The sequence below is a fragment of the Lepidochelys kempii genome, chromosome 9, assembly GCF_965140265.1.
Source record: "Lepidochelys kempii isolate rLepKem1 chromosome 9, rLepKem1.hap2, whole genome shotgun sequence".
Lineage (NCBI taxonomy): Eukaryota > Metazoa > Chordata > Testudines > Cheloniidae > Lepidochelys > Lepidochelys kempii.
In genome coordinates this window covers 3,430,698-3,458,307 of record NC_133264.1, presented here as the reverse complement: position 1 = coordinate 3,458,307, position 27,610 = coordinate 3,430,698, and the positions used below count along the sequence as shown (strand labels likewise).

Here is a 27,610-nt window from a genome sequence, read left to right as displayed (position 1 = left end):
GGTGAACTGTCAAGTTGGAGGGAGGTTACCAGTGGAGTTCCTCAAGGATCAGTTTTGGGACCAATCTTATTTAATCTTTTTATTACTGACCTGGGCACAAAAAGTGGGAGTGTGCTAATAAAGTTTGCAGATGATACAAAGCTGGGAGGTATTGCTAATTTAGAGAAGGACAGGGATACCCTACAGGAGGATCTGGATGACCTTGTAAACTGGAGTAATAGGAATAGGATGAAATTTAATAGTGAGAAGTGTAAGGTCATGCATTTAGGGATTAATAACAAGAATTTTAGTTATAAGCTAGGGACGCATCAACTAGAAGTAACGGAGGAGGAAAAGGACCTTGGAGTATTGGTTGATCATAGGATGACTATGAGCTGCCAATGTGATATGGCTGTGAAAAAAGCTAATGTCGTCTTGGGATGCATCAGGAGAGGTATTTCCAGTAGGGATAAGGAGGTTTTAGTACCGTTATATAAGGCACTGGTGAGACCTCACCTGGAATACTGTGTGCAGTTCTGGTCTCCCATGTTTAAGAAGGATGAATTCAAACTGGAACAGGTACAGAGAAGGGCTACTAGGATGATCCGAGGAATGGAAAACTTGTCTTATGAAAGGAGACTCAGGGAGCTTGGCTTGTTTAGCCTAACTAAAAGAAGGTTGAGGGGAGATATGATTGCTCTCTATAAATATATCAGAGGGATAAATACCAGAGAGGGAGAGGAATTATTTAAACTCAGTACCAATGTGGACACAAGAACAAATGGATATAAACTGGCCACTAGGAAATTTAGATTAGAAATTAGACGAAGGTTTCTAACCATCAGAGGAGTGAAGTTTTGGAATAGCCTTCCGAGGGAAGTAGTCGGGGCAAAAGATCTATCTTGCTTTAAGATTAAACTCGATAAGTTTATGGAGGAGATGGTATGATGGGATAACATGGTTTTGGTAATTAAATATTCATGGTAAATAGGCCCAATGGCCTGTGATGGGTTTTTAGATGGGGTAAGATCCAAGTTACCCGGGAAAGAATTTTCTGTAGTATCTGGCTGATGAATCTTGCCCATATGCTCAGGGTTTAGCTGATCGCCATATTTGGGGTCGGGAAGGAATTTTCCTCCAGGGCAGATTGGAAGGCCCTGGAGGTTTTTCGCCTTCCTCTGTAGCATGGGGCACGGGTCACTTGCTGGAGGATTCTCTGCTCCTTGAGGTCTTCAAACTACAATTTGAGGACTTCAATAGCACAGAGATAGGTGTGAGGTCTTTTTTAGGAGTGGTGGGTGAAATTCTGTGGCCTGCATTGTGCAGGAGGTCAGACTAGATGATCATAATGGTCCCTTCTGGCCTAAATATCTATGAATCTATGAATCTATATAAATGTGTAACCTTTTTCTGAATCCTGCCAAATTCTTGGCCTCAATATCTTGTGGCTGTGACTTCCACAGGTTAATTTCCAAGAATCCATCTCTCACATTCTCAATGAGTGTGTGAATGTAGAGAGAGAATGTGGTAAGATGGCTAGTGAAAGACTGGAAAGCAGTACTCCTGGGTTTTGTTGCAGCTGTGTCACTGACTCACTTTGTGGTCTTAGCAAAGTTATTTAATGTCTCTGTGCCTCAGATGAAACATTTGTAAAATAGTTATATGATATGATTTATGCCTCACAGGTGTTATTGCAAGTAGAGATGTGGGAAACACATTCCTTGCACTTTTCAGGGAGTCATGTGGCCATTTCCTTTGGTTTCAATGGGATTCTCACACTGAATTTTTCAATTACATTTTGGATTCAAATGAATGCAAAATCTGAAAGTGGAGCTCAGCCAAACATGTCAAATCTCTCCTTCTTTTGCATCACAGTCAGATGAAAGCTTGAATATTGCAGTGCTGGTATTTTGATGTAAAGCTATAAACTAACCCCAAGTTTGCTTGAAAATTTGGTGATGCTTAGCAAATCTTTAGACTAACTTGGCCTGAATTTCAAGCTTGTCATGAAGGCCAGTACGTGTTTGTATGGTTTCTGACTGTGTCACTGTGAACATGTTACACAGCTGTCAATGGAGCTCAAATGTAGTGGTGATGAGTACCTACATACCATGTAAGTACCTGTTATACCATAGGCTGTACGGCTTAATGAATGGCTAGGCAGGGCTCCCAGACTCTCAGGTAAAGCGTCCGATATTTATACCAGTATTATATTGTATGGAGATGACTAGTGTACATGGGTGTGTAGCAGAGTGCAGGGAGGTAACGGATGAGCCTGCAACCTGATCACTCAGAAGCCAGTTAGTTCCCAGAGGTAGCTGACTGGGGTAATTCAATAATCAAGCTGGTAGGATGGTAGTGGTCTTTTTGGAAAGAACTCAAAATAAAGGGCTCCGTGAATGCACAACTAATGGAGTTTGCCCAGTTCCTGTGGGGCAAGAAGACAGGCATGGAGGTGCGCCATGTTCCAGGAGACCACTACCTTCTTTTGGATGGAATAAACTCAGCTGTGTATTATAGGGTTTATTCTGCTAAATGTTAATGGTGGTAATTTCCCATTACTTCAAGTGGTAGGGGACTGTATTTTTGGAATACAAGATCCTAGAAACTATCTTCTCTATCACTATGAAGTTCCACATGGTTATGGAATTGTTATTATTTATCCATATTATTATGGATAGCACCCGTGAGACTTTCCTTTTACAGCCCTATACTTGGGATTGGCAGAATTTGGTTTGTATTTTTAATATTCTTGACAGATAATATCAATGTTTATTTTTAAGCATTTTTTCAGTTTTGATTGATTGAAATTTTCCTAGTTCTGGGAAATTATGGGGGGGTGGGGTGTAAATCAATAATTATTTAATGAGATTCAAAAAGTTAAAGCTTTATTACCATCAAACCACAAATTGTCCACATCACATGTCAAAATATATGAGAAGTAAATATCCTTAAATCAAACTCTAATAATTTCTCAAACAGCGTTATTCTTACTTAGGCTATCTGTAAATTTCTATTATTATACATGGAATATTTTTTCATCCATTTATGTGTATATGGTGAAATGGACAAATCTAATCCTTCCTTACTTACCTCTATTGTAATTCTGTTGTGTTGAAATTTCATGTGACCAGATGTGTTTATGCTATTTTGGTTCCAGGGTAGAATGACCATGAAAAGTAGCTGATCTCTACCATCCATGGGCTGAAACAATATGAAAACCATGAATCTCCTGAAGTAACATGTCATCTGAGAAAGAGACTTGGATTTATGATGACAATTTAACTACTCCTACCAGTTATGAACCAAAATATTTGTGTGAAAAAGGACATATTCACACTTGAGAGCAAACAAATTTGTATCTTTTTATCAACTCAGATCGTCTCAAGATGTAAATATTCATATAAATAATATCTACCCTCTTCACATAGACTGTCAGATGAGTGAATAATATTGTGACTGACAAAGTTCCCAAAATTCCCAATGGAATTAGCAGCAATATCTGAGAAGGCAGATTGGGGAGGAATCTAAAGTATAAGGAAATAAACCTGTGAGTGGCCCTAGGCCCATATTTTAGCTGATTTGTGGATTTTCAATCACAGTTACAGGAAGCGCATAACTTCATACAGTTTTGCTGTGAAAAGAGTTGAAACTCTTTTATTTGCTTCAATTTTGGGGTTTATTCAGTGGAACCAAAAACTCAAAGCAAGATTCAGGAGCAGGGGGAATATACAGGCAGAACAGGAGATGAATCAACATGTTCTCTCTCTCTGTCTAGCTCTGTAGACAGCCCCGTCATTGCAGTGTAGGTTTGCATGCACCCTAGTGGAGTTCTGCACAGCTCTGCTTATCACTCTGCCCTGGAGTCCTTCCTCTTTGAGTTCCCCTAATCAATTTTTTCTGCCTTCATTTTTTTTTTAAAGGAGACTGCAATTCCCTTTTAATTGCTTGCTTGTCCTGGTTTCCCCTCATCCCCCTTCAAGGTTTCACGGGGCCAGGGGGACTTTTTATCTCTCATCTCTAATTTTCACTGGTACCGACTGGAAAGAATGACATTTTCTGCTTGGATGCAAACCAGTCACTTGCCCAAATCCCACTGAAAGAGCTCAATTTGCTCAACTAGTCAGTATTCCGTCTCCGTTAAAGACTCCCAGACTCGAACTTGGACTTAGTCTTTTGACTCACGTTTCCCCTTCACCCCTGTTCCCAAGCCCCACTCAGACGTCCCAAAGCATTCTCTCCGCCACCTTTTTCCATTACCATGCACTCTCGTTACCCGCAGCTGGGGGGGAAGCGAGACAAAACAAAATAAAACCCCTCTCACCTAAATAAATAAATAAATGCACCGAGAGAACAGGCTGCTAGTTCATTTAGTGCAGCCTTTCCCTGAAGGCATGAGGTAATGCCAAGCTATTCAGAGTGTGATGCAACTGGCTGATGGACATTCAGAGAATCCTGGCTGTGGCAGAGTTTACCCAAGCTAGATCTGGCAGTGAAGGCCGATCTCTCACATAAGAGGCTATTTAAAGCCACAATGAGGTGCATTTTTGATGTTTCCATTCAGGCGAGTATTTAATTGCTCATTGACAAACCACCTAGACAATTTGTGTGTGTGTGTGTGTGTGTGTATGTGAGTGTGTTCCCTAGATATACCATTTTTATTCACTTGTCTTACTCCTTCCATGCAGAACCTTGCTGCCCCAGACAATATCAGTAGAACTGGATCTCTCCTCTCACCATCAGCGTTCAGCAAAAGGGTCTTGAACTGAGATTATGAGGTGTGAATTGCAATGAGTTCCCTCTGAGCGTCTCACCTGTGACAGCTCAGAGAGAAGTTCCCCTATGTTTCCCCCCCTCCAAATCAGCTAACTTCATCCAGCATGTTTTCCTCTTTCCTCAGGTACTCACACCAGTGGTTGTATTTAGAAGACACATCTTAGATAACGTATTGTGTGCAGAAGCTCTGATCAGAACCCCAGGTTCAGCATGGTAAGCCACTGTGTTGATGGTCTGTGTCATATTGCTATCTGGCTTGAACAGGAAATATATACACAAAGATTAGAAACTGAGGCAGAGAGAGGCTAAGTGGCTTGCCCCAGAGGAAGTTTCTGGCAGAGCTGGGAATAGTATCTGCACCTCATGACCCATAGTCCTGTACCTTAATCCTCCAGAAAGGGGAGTGCTTAAAAATTCCACACACCCCCGATCCACATTTACATAATTTTATTCCTTTCTGCCCTCTGTGCAATTATCTGTTTAATTCTCACCTACCTCACAGGGAGGTTGGGAAATTTAATCAGTTAGGCCCCTAGACAAACAAGCTCTCACATGCTTAAGTTTCACTGAAGTCATGTCTTGACCACATGCTTAAGTGCTTTGGTGAATTGGGAGCCTTAGTGTCTGCTGAGCATTCTGAGACCCTTGAATGGAAGGTGCTCTGTGCCAGTCAATGAAACGTGGTACTGGTCTACACACAGCTTTCTTTAATGAGAATGGTTCTAGAATCAAGGACTCCTGTGATCATCTAGCCTGACCTCCCCCTGCATAACATAGGCCACAGAACATCCCCAGAATAATTCCTGTGTGAACTGGAACCTCTCTTCTAGGAAAATATCCAGTCTTGATTTACAAATGGGCAGTGATGGAGAACCCATCAAAAGTCTTTGAATCATCCCTTCAGAGCTGTCTGGTAACCATGGTCAGTAGCAGGGAGCCAGTATTTTCAATGGCCAGAGCACCAAAGTATTAGTCAGAAGATCTGGGCTCTATTCCCAGCACATCCATTTGCTTCCTGGTGTGAGCTGGGACAAATCACTTCCTGCACCTCAGTTTCCCCAGCTGTAAAATGGCAACAACAATGCTTGTCTTCCTTTGAGGAGCGCTCTGATACCTGTTGATGCAAAACTCTGTGTGAGGAGTACAGGTTATTATTGCTTCCAGCAGCAGAGTGATTATGCCCAGCAGGTGACTGCTGCTGCTTATTGTCAGTATGGATTGGGTCCTGGAAAGGAATCAAATGAAGTCCCAGATGTTGATGTTAAATTCACAGTATTTCCGCTCTCTGCAACTCCCTCCCCTCACTGCACAGCTTCCGATTCTCTTTGCTTAAGTGTTAATTAACAAATAAGCCAATCCACAACCACTTAAACGACCGGCTACTGGCACACTTGTCCCACTCCCTATAACAGTAAACTACAAATCTAGATCATTTTTTTTTAACAAGGATTGCTTTTGGTGAATCTGTCGACATTGAACAATACAGAACCAGCCCTCCATGTCCGGCTGCTTCTGCTGAATTAATGTGTATAGGCAGTGACTGCAGTAACATGCTGGTGGTGCGTTACACTTCCATACCATTTTGTGGCATGACCAGAGTCCAGGACAAGACAAGAGCATTGATGAGGGAGCGAGCCAGTATACACGATTAGTTTAATCCTCTCTCACAATCCTCCGATGGGAAGTGGGGGTGGGACACAATAACCTAGTGCCAGGGTTTAGTTTGTCCACAAGTTCAGCTTGAATAGAGAGGAGAAGAAGGAAGGAAAAAAATGGGAAAAAAAACCCTTCTAGAGTTCATTGGGTCTGGAGTGATGCCAAGCCCTGGGGGCGGCTCACAAATGAGAAGGGAAGAAAAGGGGGGAAAGGAGAGCAGAATGATGATTAGAAATCACAAATGAAAGAAGCCCAAAGAGAGGGAAAAAATCTGCATCTCTGAATATGTGCAGGAAGGGGAAAAAAATATTGCTCGCCTTTTCTAAGGGCCCCATTCATCCGCGGATAGGCTAATGGCGCTGCCAAAGCCAGGGAGCACCCTGGGCAACTCTCTCTCCTGACCCCCTGGGAGGCACCTATGAGCCGAATCTCAATGCAGGAGGCAAAACTGTCTCCCTCCTAGGGCCACAGGCCCTTCTTTTGCAGATGTCTCTGGCTTTCTGCAGGACTTCTGCCTCAATCTCCACCCCAGCCCTCGTCACGCTGCAGCCCCTCAGCACCTGCCTGCTCCTCCATGGCTATGGGAACACTGAGATTACGAAAGGAAATTCACTGAGCAGGTTTACGGCACAGAATCCTGAAATGTGGAGATGGAAAAGACCCATTAGGTCATCTAGTCCTTCTCCCTGTCAGGACAGGTTTAGTCCTGTGACCCAAAGAGCCCTTCATGCCCAATGGCATACCATTGCGTATGCTGTTTCTCATCAGACCCAACCGACTCACTATACACAACACTCTGTCATCAGGGAATTTATCCCAAAGGTATTGTGTCAGGTACCACGCTGGTGATTAACATTGTAAAAAACACACGTTAATGTTCTATGTGCAGTTCTGAATTCCCTCGGGAGGATGTTACTAATCCATGGTTAAGACCAGACAACCACGATCCTAGATAAAAGTGATAAGCAGCTCTGTCCTCGACAAAGGAATGTGAGTTTATCTCAATTTACATATTGGGTTTAAACAAAGCCATGGGGTTATCCTGATCCTGAACTCGAGAGACACAGAATTAACATGGCTCCTGCACCCCAGAAAGCCCCAGGAGACTGAATCCTCAGACGCCCTTCCTGACTTGTGAGACAAAGACAATCCCTTTGGAGATATACGGAACACAGATTCTTTCTTAATCCTTCACTTGAGGAGACCCAGAAACCAAGCAATTTGATCTCTGGGATGGATCCTGGCCAATGAAAGCTGGAAAGGTGACTGGGGACAAGAGAAACCATCTTGAACAAAGATGGTATCTTGCTAAATTAAGCTCCAGTCTTTTAGATGGGCATTTTCACTTTTATTGGCTTGTAACCATTCTACCTGTATCGCTTTTACTTGGTGTCACTTAATCGGTGTTGTTCTGTTAATCAGCTGGGTTTGCTTTCATTATAAATCATCAGCGTTGTGTAAGTTCAGTGACCCGTGTGCTTCTAGAAAGCTGACAGGTCGGAGTGTTCTACTGTCCCTATAGAGGAAGTGAACTTGACACCTTAGCTGTGAGGGTCCAGTGACGGGGCCTAGTCCCTACAGTAGGATGATTTGGGGGTGAATTCAGGGCTGGAAGCAGGAGCGCTGGAACAGATGGGGCCAAGGCCCTCCCACTTTTTGAAAGTGGACAGACCTGACCCATCCACTTTTTGCCACAGGTCCCTGAGGCCCCGTCCCCCAGCCAGGCCAGCAGCTGTAGAGAGCCACGGACTCTCCACTTGCCCTGGATGGAGGGTCTGGTGGCCGGGGACATGGGCTGAGGGCTGCTCTTGGGCCCCCACAACCCAGAGAGGTGGCAGGTCCACAGCTCCCTGGTCTTGCTCCAGCTTCTGATTTGGCTAGGGGCAGGGCCAGGAGGGAAGAGGGGGGACAGGGACAGGGCCATAGAGGGGGAAGCCCCCCCCCCCCCCCCCGCCGCGGCTGGAAGGGTACTTAGGTCACTGTGCCAGGAGTAACCAGGTTGGGCAAAGCCAGGGTGAGGTTTCTGGGCATCAGAGCTCTGGACCACAGCTGCCATAACCACAGCCCCCCTGGGCTTACAAGGCAGATGGTGACTGAACCCCTTGCTTGCCTGGGGGAACCACAAACCATCACAGTTCCCCATTAGAGATGGATGGGAACCAACCAACCCTCCCAGGTCTGAATACATCTGCACTTTGGGGAAATCTGAAATCCAAACCCAGGTCCAGTTCCAAATTTTGCAAGCAGTCCTGGCCTTTATGATAAGCCAAACCAAACCACTAGATCCAAACTTCCCCCTACTTTGTGACATTAGAAATCCAGATCTAGAGGCTACTTTTGCACCATGAGCCCATCTCTACCCCTTCCCGTACATTTTGGGGGTTCTTTATCCAGTCTCGTGTTAAATGCCACGAGGCATCCACGGCTTCTTCAGGAGATCGTTCCCCATTCTAAGAAAGCTCTCACTGCCAGGAAGTTTCTTACTGTGGGTCAAGGCTCTTGGAGGTGAGATGGCAGCATGCCAGCTACCCAAGGATTAAAGAGAGCCCTAGACAGGCAATGGCTTTGAAATAAACTAATAATGGCAGTACAGTGCCCTCAAGGGTGTATTGCCCTCTGCCAGGCTGAGAAAGAACCACTTGTGATCCTTTCTTCCTCCCATCAAATGGGGGAGAGATCCCTTATTATACCAGCTGGGGCCACAAACTTGGCTTGTGAGCTATAACGGGGGGAGGGGCAGACAAACCAGTTTTTAGCTTTACAATTGTTATTTAGCTGGCTGGCTGGCTGTGAAGTTTTGATGGGGAAGTGGTTAGCTGGCAAGAAATGCTCGCTGATGAGGTACGTCTCTGCACAGCCCTTACACTGCACTCCTTCCCTTGCAGCTGCGGGCCTCAGTACCCTTGCTCAGGCCCCTGTTACCTGCAGATTAGATCATTGCAAAACCACCACTGCAGACTATTCAGAGGCTATTTCAGCCAAAGCAGAAGAAACAATGCTTCCTGCCTGCTTCTCCTTATAATAGCAGCTTGCCTCTTCCCTCGCCAGGCACAGCCTCCCTTGTTCTGGGAGGGTAGTTTAACCCTTCAGACAAACTGAAAACTCCACCTCTTCTGGGATAAATGAAAGTCCACATGAAACAAAAAGTCTTCAGCAGATAGAGCCCTGAGCCCTGTCTCATCCTCCCTGGGCCTCAGCCTCTCTCTAGGGCCTGGAGCAAGGGTTCACAAAGTCCTCTCTGGGCCAAAGCTCTTGCTCCAGGGACTGTTTGACTTTCTCCCGTTCCCTCAGCAGTTCACCACCATAACTGAAGGGATATAGAACACTAAGTGGCTTCTCTGCGGAGGTAAGGGACCTTGGCCTTCCATCTGCTGCAAGTGCTAGCCAAGGGGCCCTAGACAATAAAGCAGGCATCTCCTCTGATCTCAGATAGTCCCAGTGTCACTGACTGGTCCTGTGCGGGGAGTCAGGTTCAGCCTTGCTTTAGTGTAGCAGTAATACTCCAGCTCGTCTTGATCTGGGAGTTAATTACAGCTAGGGATCCCAGCTGTGAGAGACTCAGGGAGGCATACACCGGGAGAGCGGGGAGCTGAGGTAGGGTGCTCCTGCTCGCTGGGAAGGGCCTAGTGAAGGGAGGCTGAGGAGAACCTACAGAGAGAAGGTGAGGTGCCTGGGAGAAGCTGCTAGATGCTCTGGGGAGGGGAGGCAGCGGGAAATGCGTCAGGAGGAAAAGAGTGTTGAGGTTTCAGGATAATGGCATTTGTATCTCTTCCCCACCCCCTTTGCCTCTTCCCCCTCCATGGGCCACTCCAGGAGTGCCCCAGTAAGGCCTCAGATCTCCAACCACCACCGGTCTCTGGGCAGGGCCTTCTGACCGGGAGTGTCCTAGCCCCGTGCCTCACACTGTGATCTCCGCAGCCAGCCAGGCTCCCTACAGGCCAGTGCCTGGGCTTTGCTTTCTGTCTGTGCTTGGGTCTGAACAGTACGTTGCCGGCTACACATGAGCCTGCAGCTCTTTCTAAGCTGGGTCAGAAAGAAGGCCCCGAGTCAATTTGAACACAGCCTTTTTAGGCCAAAAGCCCTTTCTTGGCCTGTTGGTCTCTGGAAAATACAGTTTGAAACATTCTGTGCAAACCAGTCCAGGGTGGTACCTCTTGGGAGGGGTTTTCAGGCTGAGTGATTCACCTTGATTACCCCCCCCCCCCCACACACACACACACAGAGTCTTTGGTTCTGGAGGAGCTGTGGTAACCCTCCCCACTGGAGTTGCATACAATCCCAGCCCATAGTGTTACATAAACTTAATACAATATGGCCCCCCAAGGTATGGCATGAGATTGCAATATCTTCCCCAAAGAGACTCCAGGGAGAAGGCCCTGGGAGGCAGTGCTCAGTCTGAGGCATTGAAGAACTCTGCAGGACCCCAGAGTTAGGGGTAAAGACCAGGGTACTTCAGCCTTGCCCAAGCGGGGTTGAAGTATGGTTTGTTTGGATACTTATTTGGATTTCTGGTTGCACTTTCCTTATCTTGGAAGGGGACTGAAGGTAAAAGGTGACCTGGCTGGAGAGCTAGGCCACTGAAGAACTGAACAGAGACAGGGCCTCACAGGGTCAAAGAAGAGGTCAACAGGACAACCCTGGCAATGCACACTTTGACACCAGGGGTGCTGTGTCCAAGAGTGGAACCACTTACCCTGCTGTACTTTGCCCGAGGGCTGCTTACCATTAAATCCACCTCCTCCAGCCTGCCTCAGGGTATCCCAGAAAAAAACCTGTGAGCAAGGCCCCAGGGGACACACTTTTTGGTAGCATTTCCCAAAGTTTCCCAGCCCCAGGGTCCCTTATTCTTCATCTTGTGCCTTTTTTCCAAGGCTCTGTTCCCCTAGGCTTGTACTTCTCCCCAGACTTTCTACTTCAAGCTCCCTCCAAAGTGTGCCCCGATCTGACCGACAGTGGAGCAAATTCACAGACACTCCATGGACATAAGTGAAGTTTCACTGGTGTAAATGTGATCTGGGAGGAGGCCTGAGCTTAGGCATAATTTATAGTCTGTAAAAAGTTTTTTTTTTTTTTTAAAGGATCCTTAAGTGGTGGGTTCTATGTGCCAGTCAGTGGAAACAGCTGGAGTAGGGAACACACAGCAGTTAGTAACTTTAGTTTAACAGAAAGATCAAAGTACTTGAACCTTTGCAGCACCCTAATATTTGCATAGAGCTATCTCCCTATCTCAGTACTTATACCAGTGCTTATCCAGTTCTCATTGGAGCCTACCGAAGTACCCATCTGTTGCAGAACTGCTTCTCATTCTACATGACTGCGTCTTTGAGCTCTCAAAGCTGGATACTCTCATAAAAAAACAATCTTCCACACCAACTTCCTCGTGGCTGGACTTTACAAAAACTAGACAAGCCATTTACAACACACAGTTTGCTTCTCTACAAAAGAAAAAGGACACTAAACTGTCTAAACTACTACATGCCACAAGGGGCCACAACAGTGGTTCCCTTAACCCACCCAGCAATATTGTTAATCTACCCAACTATACTCTTAGCCCAGCAGAAGAATCTGTCCTAACTCGGGGCCTCTCCTTCTGCCCCTCTATGCCCACAAACATGATACAGTTCTGTGGTGACCTAGAATCCTATTTTCGACGTCTCCGACTCAAGGAATATTTCCAACACACCTCTGAACAACATACTAACCCACAGAGACCTTCCTACCAACATTACAAAAAGAAGGATTCTAGGTGGACTCCTCCTGAAGGTCAAAACAGCAGACTGGACTTCTACATAGAGTGCTTCCGCCGACGTGCACGGGCTGAAATTGTGGAAAAGCAGCATCACTTGCCCCATAACCTCAGTTTTGCAGAACACAATGCCATCCACAGCCTCAGAAACATCTCTGACATCATAATCAAAAAGGCTGACAAAGGAGGTGCTGTTGTCATCATGAATAGGTCAAAATGTGAACAAGAGGCTGCTCGGCAGCTCTCCAACACCACTTTCTACAAGCCATTACCCTCTGATCCCACTGAGGGTTACCAAAAGAAACTACAGCATTTGCTCAAGAAACTCCCTGAAAAAGCAAAAGAACAAATCCTCACAGACACACCCCTGGAACCCCGACCTGGGGTATTCTATCTGCTACCCAGGATCCATAAACCTGGAAATCCTGGGCGTCCCATCATCTCAGGCATTGGCACCGTGACAGCAAGATTGTCTGGCTATGTAGACTCCCTCCTCAGGCCCTACGCTACCAGCACTCCCAGCTATCTTCGAGACACCACTGACTTCCTGAGGAAACTACAATCCATCGGTGATCTTCCTGAAAACACCATCCTGGCCACTATGGATGTAGAAGCCTCTACACCAACATTCCACACAAAGGTGGATGACAAGCCGTCAGGAACAGTATCCCCGATAATGTCACAGCAAACCTGGTGGCTGAACTTTGTGACTTTGTCCTCACCCATAACTACTTCATATTTGGGGACAATGTATACCTTCAAATCAGCGGCACTGCTATGGGTACCCGCATGGCCCTACAGTATGCCAACATTTTTATGGCTGACTTAGAACAACACTTCCTCAGCTCTTGTCCCCTAACGCCCCTATTCTACTTGCGCTATATTGATGACATCGTCATCATCTGGACCCATGGAACAGAAGCCCTTGAGGAATTCCGCCATGATTTCAACAATTTCTATCCCACCATGAACCTCAGCCTGGACCAGTCCACACAAGAGATCCACTTCCTGGACTCTATGGTGCTAATAAGGGATGGTCACATAAACACCACCCTATACCGGAAACCTACTGACCGCAATGCTTACCTACATGCCTCCAGCTTTCATCCAGACCACACCACACAATCTGTTGTCTACAGCCAAGCTCTACTATACAACCATATTTGCTCCAACCCCTCAGGCAGAGACCAACACCTACAAGATCTCTATCAAGCATTCTTACAACTACAGTACCCACCTGCTGAAGTGAAGAAACAGATTGACAGAGCCAGAAGAGTACCCAGAAGTTACCTATTACAGGACAGGCCCAACAAAGAAAATAACAGAATGCCACTAGCCATCACCTTTAGCCTCCAGCTAAAACCTCTCCAACGCATCATCAAGGATCTACAACCTATCCTGAAGGATGACCCATCACTCTCACAGATCTTGGGAGACAGGCCAGTCCTTGCTTACAGACAACCCCCCAACCTGAAGCAAATACTCACCAGCAAGCACACACCACACAACAAAAACACTAACCCAGGAACCTATCCTTGCAACAAAGCCCGTTGCCAAATGTGTCCACATATCTATTCAGGGGACACCATCATAGGGCCCAGTCACATCAGCCACACTATCAGAGGCTCGTTCACCTGCACATCTACCAATGTGATAGATGCCATCATGTGCCAGCAATGCCCCTCTGCCATGTACATTGGCCAAACTGGACAATCTCTACGTAAAAGAATCAATGGACACAAATCAGATGTCAAGAATTATAACATTCACAAACCAGTCGGAGAACACTTCAATCTCTTTGGTCACTCGATTACAGACCTAAAAGTGGCAATTCTTCAACAAAAAAACTTCAAAAACAGACTCCAGCAAGAGACTGCTGAATTGGAATTAATTTGCAAACTGGACACCATTAACTTAGGCTTGAATAAAGACTGGGAGTGGATGTGTCATTACACAAAGTAAAACTATTTCCCCATGTTTATTCCCCCTCCCTCCCCCCACTGTTCCTCACACGTTCTTGTCAACCGCTGGAAATGGCCCACCTTAATTATCACTACAGAAGGGTTTTTTTCTCCTCCTTCCCCCCCCCCCCGCCCCTCCTGCTGGTAATCGCTCATCTTAAGTAATCACTCTCCTTACAGTGGGTATGGTAACGCCCATTGTTTCATGTTCTCTGTGTATATAAAATCTCCCCACTGTATTTTCCACTGAATGCATCCGATGAAGTGTGCTGTAGCTCACCAAAGCTTATGCTCAAATAAATTGGTTAGTCTCTAAAGTGCCACAAGTCCTCCTTTTCTTTTTGCAGATACAGACTAACACGGCTGCTACCCTGAAATACGTTATTATTGTAGTGAGGGCTCCATCTTGTGGTGCAACCTGTACGTGCCCAGAAATGTAAGCTTTGCAATTACTCGTGAGTTGCACGACTACTTTTGCAGGCTGTGCGCCTTGTGCTACAGACTCATGGGTTCTTTCTAAGTGTGCATCCCATGAGACACATCATGTTCTCTTAAAAACCTCTAACAAGAATTGAGTCCTGGTGAATCACACCAGCTGGGCAGTCCCAGAGGGAGAAGCCCCTCTACCCACAGAGGAGGTCCAGTCCTGCATTCTGAATTCCCACCTGTCCTGCAGGCTGAGGGAATGTCTTTTATACCATTGAAACAAATATGTCCAAAATGTCAAATGGCCTTTAGTGATGATCCCTGCCCTCCAGCCTCACCACCTTCTCTCTGAAATCTTTGTGAATGAAGGAACAAGTGCTGTGGAGGGAAACTATATACCTTCGCTTATAAACTCTTTCAGGCAGGGTCCATCTTTTTGTTCTGTGTTTGTACAGCACATGGCCAGCTCGGTCCTGGTTCATGATTAGGGCTCCATACCATGCTATGGTAATAAAAGCAATTCATAATAATGCCTTATTTCAAAAGAGCCTCTGGTAGAGGGGAGCTCTAGCCACAAGCTCAGAAGTGGCTCTGGACTGGAACGTTTTCAAAATCCCAAGGGAATTCTGATCCAGGTTTTTAGTTCGACCCTCTACGGGGATAGGGCCAGTTGGTGAAGCTTGGACCCAGAATCAGATCTGCTTCTGAATTTCCCCACAGTTCAGGTTTCTTTGTTCCTGGGGGGGCATCTCCAAATCCTGGAGAGACTCAGAGAGAAAGAAAGAAACATATGTTGCTTGGAAGCAATTCCTCTGATGCAGGCTCATTAAATACTGTCAGGAATGACTGAAAAGCCACATGTGAACACTAGTGGACTCATTACAGTTTTGCCAACTTGAGCATCTTCAAAGGGACACTGCAGAGAAAAACAAAAGCAACTGTTGTATGCAGTAGTGCAGAAAATAAACCAGTGAATAAGTGTTTTACAGTGTGCCTGCATTCATTTGGAAACAGCAAGCCTAATTGCTCCAGCCTTGTTTAAAATTCCATTATGATTTCACTGGTCTTCACCATGTCCTGCATCAAGCACTCAAGCACAATGACAACTTTTGCCTTTCCTTTTTAATCACCACTAATCATTTTTTTTTAAATGGGTCACCACAGCTACCTAAGAATCCAGAAGCACCAACGGATCCAAGAAAATCCCCAAACTGAGAACGAACTAGATGGACTGCACAAAAGCACTCACCACATTTCTGTAAGCATTTGATCCTTATTCTTAAGGGTGAGTTTAACATGATCCTGCCCCACCACACCCTCCGGTAATTGCATTTGGGAATCAAGTTGCATTGTGAAGCTAGGCCCCCAAGAGCAAAACAACAACATCAACAAAAGGCCAGAAGAGGCCACAGAGACTGTGTCACCATCAAACAGACTGGGCAGAAATTCAGATTCAACTGCTCACTGGAGGAACCCAAAAGTCAGAGTTTGCCATACTCCAGATGGTGGGTCCTTGTGCCATGATACCGAAAGCACAATGTACCCTCGTGTGACTGTGCAAGGCTCGGAGTTATGCTAGGGTTTCAGTTACTTCCCAGGAAGCCCTCAGGAAAAGGATATTCATGGAATAGCCCACTGAGTGGGGCTTTAGTTCCTCTGTATATTTTTCTAACGAGATCTCAGATTAAAACTTTGAAAGTGGAAATCCAGGGGCTGAAACTGGCTCTGCAATCCTTTGGTGAAGGGTGTGTGCATGGGAGGATTTGATGATTCTTTCAATGCTCCTCTGACTTCTGAAAGCTTTCAGGAATACACACGTGGCTTTATCTATGACAGATTTGATATAGGGGAGTAGATTGATGTTTGAACCTGGGCGAGGACGTTATGTGCTGTTTAGTAGCAGTTTCTTGAATGGGATGCATGAATCAGCCCAATTTTCCATTCCCTTGCAACTTGTTATCACTTACATCTGTGCAAAGTGCATATCAAACCTTAACGTAGGAGAATAGTATCATTTTGCATCCACGTTGCAGAGGTGTGCAAAGATATGATGGCATCTTACACCCATCTTGCACTCATTTTACAGAAATACAAATGATGACACAAGCCTCTAGGCAGGGGAGAATCATGTGAAATGTTCATGCATTGGTTTACTCTGGAACGACTCCAGATGTGGCAGTTATTCATTCCCGAAATTAAATACGGCACAAATGTCAAGTAATAACAATACCTGTCACTCAGATGGTCCTTTTCATCTTGAAAGTGCTTTATCTTTATTTACCATCACACAGTGAGGGAAACTGAGGCAGAGATGCACTATGACTTGCCTACAGCCTCAAAGGCAGACTGTGTTAGAATCAGGGTAGAGACTTGGGCGTTCTTTGTGCTCAGCCCTGCACTCAGCTCACCATAATTTTATCCCTAAAATACAGAGTCCAGTTACTTGTATAAGGGACTGTGTATTGTAAATGCTTTATTATGGGCCAGTTAAATGCCAAGCCCTTTACTTTTCTCTGCTACTGTGGCATCCGGCTGCCTGCTCCCAGATGGAAAGGTACCGACAGCTGACCTTACGTGTTGGGCTTTTCTCTGTTATAATACGTGTGGATCCTATCCGTTTCATTAGCACAAAGCATAATGCTCTCCCAATCAGCTAGGCATCTGCAATCCTACTGTTCTCATCTAGCTGGCAAATTAAGGGGTTGTCTTCATCCAGCACAAACGAACCATGGTGCCTGAGCTTGGGAACTGTGCACAGATGGTTTATTTTGTATGCTGAGCTGATGAATGCAAGGCATCACTTGCACGTACTGATTTCTGTTACAATAATTATATTCTGCTTGTCAGAGAGGTTTTTATTCCAGTGGTGCTGGAGCATGTGCTTAGTGGGGGCAGTATGATGAATAGCCCTCAGAAGTTGCACAGTACTTTTGAGCCAAAGGTTAGATCTCAAAGGTCTTTACAAAGGAGAGCGGGACGTGATTATCTCTGTTTTACAGATGGGGAAACTGAGGCACAGAATGACTGTGTACAATTTTCCAAAGGTGCCTAAGAGGCTTAGGAGCTCACATCGCAGTTCCAAAGGGGAATTAGTGTTACTCACCCCAGTGAGAAGGGGAACTTGCGCAAGTCAATTTTATTTCTGTTCTGATGTTTGTTGGGCTGACAATAAAAACTCCAAAGACATTTAACACGTGGATATTTTGGCACAATCTATCGTTGGCTGGCCAGGGACCAGGCAGCTCTTGGCATGCCTGGCTAACTGCCCCCAGGGGAACAGAAGAGAAATGGCAGCAGAGGGCAGCTTAGAGTGATGTGGGGCTTGTTTCTTTAGCATAAATACCATGGCCTCCAGCATGGGTATCCTGTGTCAGCATTCCTCCTGCAACTACTTAGCAGCAAGCAAAGTGAGTCCGCAGCAGCTTGGTGTGGACTGGGAAGGAAAGGTGGCTCCAACAGCTGGAAGGTTGCTGGGAAGAGAGGGCAGCTGAAAGTTATGCGGTTACCAGGGAGATGTTTGGATATCAGTTTCCCCCAGTACATGGAGTTCACGGAGTTATACTTTGATGAAAGTTTTCTGTCTTTTTGGCCAAATCCTAAAGTCCCTGCTCAGACCAATCTGCCAATGGCCTGATTCTCCTCTCATGTTGCTGGACTGCACAAGTAAAACCTCCGTTATCCCTGTAGACAGAGCACAATCGGGCCCGGGACTTCACTGAGAGTTTTGCCCTAATAAGGGCATCAGGATGTTACCTTGTATTGGGTTGACAGCGCTAGAGACTGCTATCCATGTGTCTCCATACCCTGCCTATGCCTATCCACTGGCATCCAACAGATACCTTCGTAGGCAGGACCTCCATGGCCCATTGACTCTTCGCCTCTCACCTGCAACAGCCACCAAGGGTGGTAATTATGTCAGATGTGTGTTTGCTGGAGTTTGCTGCTGCAAACTGGACTGAGAACCACCTATGCTGGTTACAGAGCTGTTATCACATAGCAGAAACATTTTGGCTGAAGTCCTGGCCCCTTTGAACTCAGCAGGAATTTTGCTGAGTGGGGCCAGGATTTCACCGTTGGTCACTAATGAGCTGGGATGGATGTTAACGAGGACCGTAGAGCAGAATGTTCTGTACCCAATCACCTGTCTCCCAACATGATACACGTTGAACCTTGGGAGATTCTGTAATCCTTTAGTACACATCCCATCTTCCCTAGTGACTGGAATTAACAGGACAGGCAGCCGGTGTCACACCATGCCCGGAGCTTAGGCAACATTCGGTGTAGTTCTTATACCATCCTCCATGCTTATCAGGTGCTCCTTTCAGACAGCATTGAAGCGTTCGTGTGCCAAATTCCCCTGTATCTGCAACAGCTTCTTAGATGACCCTACTGCATGACGTTTTGTATCCAACAAAGCAGAATCATCTCTTTAAAAAGTAAAAACTTGTTTGCTCAATGTTGGAGGCTTCAAACTGATGTGTTTTCAGAGGTCACAAAGCCATTCCTGAAACTCATTCAGAAGCTGCTGAACAAAGGGAGTTACAGCCGGCTGACAAACGGCTCCAGCACGGGTCCATAAAGGAAGCTTAACGTAAACTGCCATATTATTTAGGCTTGTGAGTGATGAAGGAATAGAAATTCTGGAGATGAAAACGAGTCATAGACCAAGAAAGACCAACCTCTAGTCTGGGCTGTAGATCATCTGGGTGGCAAGACATTGGGCTGTAATGAGACATATGAGCTGGCCCATACAGGCCATTTTAAAAGAGCAGAATTTTCTTAATTCTGTTGTGTATGAATATAGACAGGCAGGGAAACCTGTCTGAAGTGACCCACAAAAACTGGTGGTTTGATAATAATGGAGACAGCCTTCCACTGCCGGTGGAGGAGAACGGTACTTGCTACATTTGGAGATACAGTGAGGCAATCTCTTAAAACAGCAGGTCACCTAGTAGGAGTGAATCCTGGCAGAGGTTTTGTTGGTACGTTGTAACGGTATACAACTTGGGAATGTAGGACCTGACCTCTTCCTGATCTGCTAGGAGTTGAAACCTGTTTTTCCAATGACACAGAACTTCCCCTGGAGTGGCAAAAAGATCTGTTTGACTTCAAGCTTGTTATCTTTATTGACTTTGATACAGTTAATATACATGCAAACAAACCTACACTTCCTTATAGACATGCTAGATGTCTAATAATTTTTTGCAAGGATAAAAGCAAATAGAAAATGAAAACAGAAGGGATAGAAACCCTCCTGCTTCAGGTCAATCTCTAACTAATCGTGTTGGAAGGAAACAACTCCTACTGGCTGGCTATTCCACGACTGTCCACTATGGGGTTCTTGTACCTTCTGCCTGGCCACTGCTGGAGACGTACTAGTCTAGCTGGGCCACTGGTTTGACCTGGCAATTGCTATTCTCCTGAGTGGAAAGCATAAAGTTAAGTTATTTACGCCTATTCCTCAGAGGCAGTGGTTCTCAACATTTTCCATACCACGAGCCCTTTTTTTCCCCAACAGTAGAAGGCTCCTCTCCCCCATGGTTTGAAGGTGTCCCACTCACTTAGTCGTGAAGAAAAGAAGAGTGGTCATGACCCCCTTTAATGTGTTTGTCACCCCACCCCAGGAGTTGCAACCCCTAGATTGAGAACCCATATTCCAAAAGGTAGTGTTGTGTGTGTGTGTGTGTGTGTGTGTGTGCAACTTCCCTGGCTCTTTGTGCATTTCTCTTTGCTGGTAACAGTATAGGGACTAGGACATACAACTGAATATTCCTGATTCTATCCAGTAGATGGCAATGCTGCACACACACTCTCTCTCTCTCACATACACTCAGTTCATCACACTATCCTTTGTGTGTTGTTATATATATAAAGATTTTTTTCCCCCAAGAAACAGTGAATTTCACATTTAATTTAAGTCAGAAAACAAATATGCCAAAGAGCTCAAGAGTCTAATGGAAAAATCAGCTAAAGAAAATATTTTTGAAAAGAGTCACCCTTACACTGAATGATTGACATTGCTCATTATGTCTGTGATTGCTCTTGGGACAAAAGGTGACATCTCTTCGTTAGATCACAGTGATTTAGGCAGCTCAGTGTTCTCTTTTTCGTCTTAATCTGTGGGGAAGGGCTGGGGAAAGAAACACTTTGGACATACTTATGCTCAAATAAATTTGTTAGTCTCTAAGGTGCCATAAATACTCCTTTTCTTTTTGGACATACAGGAGGAGATGAGGTGGCTACTCACTGCCCGCTAACATGAGCTCTGTGACAGATTTGACATAAATATGGGCAATCTGGTACTGGCAGGAGGCAGCTAGGTTTCTAGCATTGGAGAGAGCGGAGTTAATTAGAAGGACAGAGTCAGCCTTGTAAAAATGGCATCCACACTGTCATGTGTAGACTGAGCTACCCAAGAGATTGTGGTTTGTTTCCATAATAATGACTTACTGGGCCAAGTAACACTTCTCCAAATCTTGGAGACACAGCCAAGGAAATCATCTTTAAACAGATGTTGTCAAGATAAAAATCATTATGTATAATATATATACATATGTATGTGTATAATGATTTTTGTTGACAGCATATAAATGTTGCATATCTATAAATATGCCATCAAGACAAAAATCATTATATACACATAATTTTTATCTTGACAGCATCTGTTTTAAGATTATATTTGCTATGCGTGTGCATATATATAAAAACACAAACTTGCCTAACTTGTATTACTAAATAATCCCTTAGAGTCTTGAGCCAAACAAAATGTTTAAAATCTCATGGGAAAAAGTCAATCTATGCTGTCTATTGACCGCTACTCAGTTTGGGTCCTAAAAGATGACTACTCAGTTTCACATTCCATCTAGAAGGCCGTTTCAGTAGTAACATCATGAGGGGCAGGGTTGGGAAATCTAATATGTCTTTAAAATCAGCTCAGCCTAATCTGGGGACCACCAGCACTACGTGCCTTCGTGGTATGGTTATTGCACGATGTCACTGCAAGGCAGAGTTCAGATCATCTGGGTGCCCTAAGTGTGCATTTCCATATATCAACATGTTTGTACTGCTTTTAAGTTTATCCTTAACTCTGAATTACCTGTTGTATAACATTTGGTTTGGGGATAATTACAGCATCCCTGTGTGATTATATGCTACCCTAAATCACAGATCTGTACTCTAAGCCTTAACTCATCAAATGTAGATTTTGGCACTGGCTTATTTAGTTCATTCATTCATTTTCATCCCCATAAATTGGATTAACTAATTAGACATAGCATAGAAGACAGTCCCTGCCCCCATAGAGTTTATAACTTAGTTTATAACTATTGTATCTGTTTTTGCCCTGAAGAGTCACCAGCTCCACTCAGTAGAATACAGTTTTGATGCATATTTGCTCATAACACACCGCATTGGGGGGCTTTTTTTTTCCTTAGAGGCCACCGAGGCAGGAAGTGCCGTATGAGCATTATGAACAATCAGTGAGTGCTCATGCTGTGGAGCTAGTCACAATATATCTAGCTTGAGTCTGGTGAGAAAGAGGCACATCTTCATTCATTGCAGATTACAAATAGATTAGAGCTATTGCCCGCTCAGAGCCACCGTCCCCACACTGAAGACACAGGAAAGGGAAGCTGCTGTCCGAAGAGAGAACCTGTTCTTTGTCTCCTTCCAGCTGCAGTGCCTGGGAGGTCTAGCTATGCTACGCTGACAGACAAAAATAACCAGACGCTGTCTGAGCCTTCGCGCACGCTGTAGTTACAGGGTCGACAACGCCAGGGTATTAACAAAGGATGAGAGGAAGGAAGGTTTTGTGGTTATGGTGCTAAACGAGCACTTGAGAGTTGAGTTCATTTCACAGCCCTGCCCCATGTGACATGGGTTTAGTCACTTGAGCTCTTTGCGCCTGCGTTTGCCATGTGTGAAGTGGCAATCAGAACCGCCTTTCGGTTTACATGGGTTGTAACCTCTGGAAGGCAGGGACGGTCTCACTCTGTGTCTGGCCACAGTGGGGACCTATCTCAGGTGGGGTCACCAGGTGCTGATAGCGATGCAAATAGTAGTAATAAGGTTAGAACGTGCCCGTAGGGTCTGCAAGCGAGGGGCCTCTCAGCACGCAAATCTCCTGCTCCTCATGTGAAAGAGAGAGTGGTCAGCCAGGGCTGGGGCACCAGGCCTCTTTCCTACAGGCTCAAGAGTTCGGGCAGCTGCAAAGGGGGCAGGTGTGAGCGGAAAGGCAGGCAGGGGAAGGGTTTCCACTGTGTCCCCAGGAGAAGCAGCATGTGCTCAGGAATTTAGGCCTTTGCTGTGGCCCCTCCTCACGGTGGGGCACACCCATACCCAGAGTCCCTGGCTAGTCACCAGTGGGAAGGCCCTGCCAGTGCGGCTGCAGCTGAGCCGTAGGCCCAGGCACGGGGAGGGGAGCCAGAGCACAACTCCTCCTCTTCTGCTCATTGCTAATCGCTCCCCTTCCTCTCCCAGCCTTGGAGGAGCCACGGACGGTGCAGTGAGAACTCCCCCACCTGCTGTCAGGAGGTGCAGGAGATTGCAGTGGGGAGCTGGGGCAGAGCCAGGGAGGGGCCACGGCGGATGTGGAAGGACAGCACCTCTGCAGGGGTGACTCAGTGCTCCTTGAGATCTGAGGGGATCTGCAGGGCTGGGAGGAGGGGCCCTACTTTCTGCCACGCAAATGGAAAGGAGCAGGGAGGTGGGGTTAAACCCTGACATGCCCTTCTCCCCACGAAGGAGAGGAAAGTCCTATCACATGCCTCTTGTGGCACTTCCTGACCCCTGCATGGGTATTTCCCCATAAAGGCACGAGCTGTCTGAAAGTTACTAGCTGTTATTTATGCCCTTCTTACAATGTGTCCCTACCCCACCATACTCAACCCGCAGAACAACCAACCATGAACCCTGCCCTTTGGCCCCAGATGGATGGGATCCTGGCCTCTTTAGTCAGACGCCTGTTGGAGTTTTATTAATTCCTCCCCCATGTTATTCCTAGCTACCTAGTGTTTCTCCTCTACCCCCAACCATGTGAATTCTCAGAGCAATAAATATTACTTTTATTGTCAACAAATACAGATGCAGTGAGAATCCGCAGCATAGTTAATCTTGTGTTCGGCTTCTGTTTACAAGGCATTTGATCTGTGTTCACACTGCTTATAATGTGAACAGGACCCTTTGAAACAATTACAGCCTTATTCTAAGTACTTTCCATCTATTAACCTTAAATGCCTTGCCGGGAATTTGTCAAACACTTAGAATCTTTTATGACCCCGGATAGAATGAATGTTCTCCCATCACCAAGAATTTCAGCTGTTACAAGAGCAAACAAAGGGAAGTGTTTTTTCCCTGCTAGTTTGCGTAAAACATCAATGTCTATTATTTTTAATGAATAGCAAATCTCTTGTTCCATATTTCATGAGAGCTGGTTTTCGTTGTTGTTGCAAGAGCTGGTTTTCATCACTGCCATGTACATCTCAACCTGCCGAGTCCAAGTCATGAACCTCCAGATGAGGGATAGAAAGAAAATAACAGGGCAGGAATATTTAACCCTGAACAACCTTTTCTTTGGCATCAGATTTCACAATTCATCATTGCGAGATCTCAACAATTGACGACGATAAAAGTCACATCACACCCAGGTCTGTGAGGGATGGAGATAGATAAACATATTTCAAACGGGGGGCAGACCATCTGAATAATTTGTGGCATTCCTCTTAGTCTGACAGCACCCGCTCATGATCTGAAGTTCACCCCCATGGAAATACCACTACAGTTGTTAAGCACCCACCTTTTAGCCACCTAAGAGAAAGGGTGAGTAATCTTGTGGCTAAGGCATTGGGTTAAGACTCAGGAATTCTGGATTTTTTTTTCCTGGCTCTGCCACAGACTTTCTGTGTGACTATGGGCCACTCACATAATCTGGCTGGCCCAGATCCACAAAAGGGCCTTAGACATTGTGATGCTGAGTGTCATGGAACCTACCTTTTTGGTGCCTAGAAAATCACAAGGCTCCTATACAATGAATGGGAAGAGACAGGTACCTTATAATATGATCCGCAAAGCCAACATGCTAGGCTGGGAGCTGCCTACGACGCTAGCTATTGGGAGATGCTGGCGAGAGGAGTGTGTGCTAAGCCCTGCCACTCTCTCAAAGCTTGGCGCCTACATCTGGGCTGCAGGGAGGTGCCATCATGAACCAGGGGAAGATGGGCATTTGGCTGCCTAAGTTACATGGGCAGGGCCCCGATCAGAGGTCACCGAGTGCTACACAAAGCACCTGGTCGGTGGGGGCAGGAGGACACTCTCCTTGCTAACCTTAGCCTGGTGGTTAGGGTACTCACCCAGGGTGTCGAAAATCCCTAGTTCTAGTCCCCCCTCTGCCTACATCAGCAATGGGCTCTGCCCCTCCCACCTTGTGTGGCACAAGGTGACCTCGGAGCACGCCTAGCAGATCAGGCCAACTGAGGCAGATGAACCCGGTTCAGGAATTGCTCTGGGGCTTAAGTGGGAGAAAGGCCTGTGGGTGCCTAGAGAGAGGCAGCAGTGTGTGTGCTCAGAGGCAGAAACTTAGGCATCTAAGGGACTTTCACTGAAAAAACTTAGGAGCCAGGTGACTTTAGGCACTTCTAGGGTTAGGTGGCCACCAAGTGGGAGAGTTGTGGGTGGAAGTGGTGCCTAAAAATGGGCCCTCGGCACCTCAGTATCTCTGTGGATCCCAGAGTCTGTGCCGTGGCTTCACACCTGTAGCAGAGGGATAGTTACCCTCCTGGAAACCCTTCAGGCTGGAACCGTCTCTCGCTCTGTGTGTGCAGCGATTGGCAGTCTGGGCCCCTGAGGTCTCTAGACACTGTTTGCGACAAATAATAAACTAGTAACTGTGTTGCACCAAAATGTATTCTTTCAAACAGGACGGGGGGTCTCTGGGATTTACTGTCCATAGTTTAATAATCAGTTAATGTTTGTCCCTTTGCAAGAGTTGGGGGTGAGCCACAAAGTCTGCATCCAGATACTGCTCAAATTTTCTTCATAGTTTAGGGATGTTCAAATCCTGGATTTTGGTTCATGCCCAGTCCTAATTAGTACCGTTCCTGTCCTGCTGAAATCAGTGAAGTGCAGACAGAATGACAATAATTTAAAAAATATTAATGGATGGGTTTTTTTGAACTCCCAGAGCTTTGATTCAAGTTTTGGATAAGGTCGAATCAGTTCTTCTTGTAACTGAACTTGTTTGCCTTCTCTGAACAATGACACAAAATGAAGCAGATGGTCCCAATGGAAAAATCTGAGTAGACCACACTCCTCACTACAGCTCTGATACCTTTATAGAGTAATTAAAGCTGCCCTCTTTACAGGGTGAAGACTGTGTGGAAAGGCTACCTCTCAGCAGGACTGTGCAGGATGATATGGATAGCAGAGTAAGAATAATTAAGAACGACTGTAGTTTGTAGAGAAGATTGCACAATGAGAGGGTCGTGTACCATCTATGGTCACTTGGGTTCTTACCATCGGCAGGCTGGTTCTCATTGTATTTTTAACTGTGATTACACTTTTGATCTCCAAGACTTAGTTTATAGTTTCTGCTTTGCAATCATTGTGGTGAGCTTGCTGGAGTGCATATTAATCTCCAATTTTCTGCAACAGAGCTGCTCTCTCAAGACACCGAGCTGGCTGCATATCCTAGTATTACCTTACGAGGCCAAGTCTATCTTGCTGCAAAGTCCAGTATGTTAATGAGGGAAAGGAATGAGACATTGGAGAGTTCGTTTACTTTTCATAATAATATCAACCCAACAGGAAGTAAGTGGTTTTTCTTTTTCTCTTATGCAAACTGAGACTGGGAAAAGTATATGCCCTTAACCCATTCTTGTTTACAATCTTCACTTGCCTTCTTGTGGTACCCATGAAATGCAAAAAATCCCAGCCTGCTGCTGTAGCAACACTAATAAACAATAAACATAGCCCCAGTTTTAAGAGGTTTTTTTGAAAGTAATTAATAATAAACTGCCATGGTGTGTTGTTTTTTTTGTTTGTTTGGTTGGGTTTTTTTTAGTTCGAGATGTGTAACTGGACAATGAATATTTTTTTCTGAGTGTTGCTGAGTTCCAGGAATCAGGGAATCATATTGCAAGAACAAATTAAGCAACTAGAAAACACAAGGGAAAGAATAACTAGAGCTTGCTAAGAAGCCTTGTCCTTGTAAAGAAAATATTTCCCACATGGTAAATGCAAGGAGGGGTCCTCAATGCCTGTTTTTATTCAGTTTGTTTCAAAAATTTGCCTTGATACATGTACAAATTATTCCAAAAATAAATCTATTAAATTAGACCAATTAAAGAGAAACAGTAACATGTATGCATAGAGGTATGAGATCTTAAATGACCATAAATTACCTTATGGTCGTGAACCTTTATATCAGTATAAGAGCCAGATCCAAAGGCCACTGAAGTTAATATGGGTCTTTCCATGAACTTCAGTGGTCCTTGGTCAGGCCTGGTGAGACAGAAGGTTGTGCTGTACAAAACAAAGAAATGAAGGACACTCAATTTTAAAAAAAAATTCTCTTAAATGACAAAACGCGATCAATATGGCATCAAATATTGTACAATCCCATCTCGGAACTGCGTGCAGTTCTTGTTTTTAAGCTTTGGTACAATCAGTTCCTTGCATGAGATCTAACAGATTTTGGAGGATTATAAAAAAATTCACTACCAGTAGACAACATCTGGCTTTCTGACATTCATGTCTGCATGAAGGAGGATTTATTCTAAGATTCAGGAGCATCACTGTAATTCTGATTCACTATTTCAAAAGCATACATCTGCTCCTCCTAAGGAATTCTGCAGGCATCTACACTGTTTTCATTGTGTTTTTCATGTTGCTGCGGTAACGAGAGGATATTCAATTTATTATTTGCACTGTGCCAGATCCGAGCCCAGGCTATTGACCCAATCCTGCAAAGTACTTAATACCTCCTGGCAGGTATCAAAGCGCCTTCAGCTACCACTGAAATCAAAGGTAGCTGAGGGTGCCTGCTTGGCTGCAGGAGTGGAGAGAAACAAAA

The 27,610-nt window shown here is 45.3% G+C and overlaps 1 long non-coding RNA gene across 1 annotated transcript; it reads left to right on the top strand.

The window, feature by feature from the left end:
* The first annotated feature begins 4,681 nt into the window (after positions 1-4,681).
* Positions 4,682-26,335, top strand: LOC140916844 (uncharacterized). Its single transcript, XR_012160668.1, has 3 exons — positions 4,682-4,757; positions 4,880-4,968; positions 26,191-26,335. It is a non-coding gene; the product is annotated as an uncharacterized lncRNA (long non-coding RNA).
* The last annotated feature ends 1,275 nt before the right edge of the window (positions 26,336-27,610 follow it).